Raw genomic sequence first — 1,286 nt, 5'->3', positions numbered from 1 at the left:
CTCACAGGACTGATAGGAGCGGCATCTTTGGGCATGGGTGTGTCTGGAGCTGCCAACTCTGAGCCCAACAGCCATCTGAGGTGAGCGAGGGGAACCAGTCTCCTTCCCTCTGCCAGCTGCCTGGCTGCACGCATCACTGACAACGGTGGGATTCTTTTCTTTTCCAGTTAGTTTGTATTATTTTGGAGTGAGTTGGTAACATATCAGGGAAAATATTTCTGCTATAACAAATGGTGAGTTTTTACACCATAAGGAATGAACTTGACAGAAGCCACAAATTGGGGAAAGCCTCTAGCAAGCCTAACATTCTTTCTGAAATCTTGCCTGCCCGTCCTACACAGCCGCCCAGGGGTGCGGGAGAAGGTGCTCACCGAGCACTGATGGAAACTCGGGCTCCAGGAGCGTCAAGCAACCTGCCCAAGATCGCAAGGACCAGTTCCCAGCAGCCTCTGCCGCTGGTTGTGTCCCTGCTCCTGGGACCCTGATCCTCCCTTCTTCCTATTCAGTAAGAAAAGTCAGGAAAAGGGTGAGGGAAGGAGAGAGGAAGGGAAGGGAGCACAGGAGAGAAAGAAAGGAAGGAAGGAAGGAAAGGAAAGGAAACGAAAGAGAAAAGAACCCTCCCAAGGCAGAGCTAGTCTCCATCTGCAGGTCAGGAGTGTTTCTGTATTTTTCTGGCATTCTTCACTGGCCCTGTCCCAGCCCAGCTGAAGACAATGATTTGTTTCTCCTTGTTTCTGCTCCCCCATGGTTAGCCCATAAGAGCCCCTACAAAAGTAGTTTGAGTTGACACAAAAGAGAACTGGAAAGGCTATTTTTAGTTCATGCTCAGAAGACACTACCAGTTTGCCAAGATTAGAGCCTCTGAAAGTTCGTTCTTTCAAAATTTTCGGACAGTCAAATGTGACCGAGAGAACGCGGGTTGCAAAGTTCTCAGCGAGGAGATTTCAGACGTCTGAACGATGGTGGTCCAGCCCGTTTTCCTCTTGGGGAAAGCAAGTGGGTTGTGAAGGTGCTGCTCTTCACACCCGTGCCACCCAGGCCCTGGCGCATCGCGGGGGCTGGATGAAGGGCACTTCTCTGTGTGCTGATATCTCAAGAAAAGCCAGAAGCCACGCTGGCTCACTCCTCTCCTCTCCCATGGCAGACTCGGTCCAGCGTCCCAGCCCTCCTCAGGCACGCAGCACAAACTGAGCAAATGGCACAGGATGGGGCGCTATGGGAATCTGATGAGCTATTCATTACATTCTTGTTTACATTAGACAATTAAAAGTAGAACTATAAAAGTA

This window comes from Myotis daubentonii, chromosome 12 (genome assembly GCF_963259705.1).
Source record: "Myotis daubentonii chromosome 12, mMyoDau2.1, whole genome shotgun sequence".
Classification (NCBI taxonomy): domain Eukaryota; kingdom Metazoa; phylum Chordata; class Mammalia; order Chiroptera; family Vespertilionidae; genus Myotis; species Myotis daubentonii.
The sequence above is the reverse complement of the archived record's forward strand: the minus strand, read 5'-3'. Positions refer to the sequence as shown.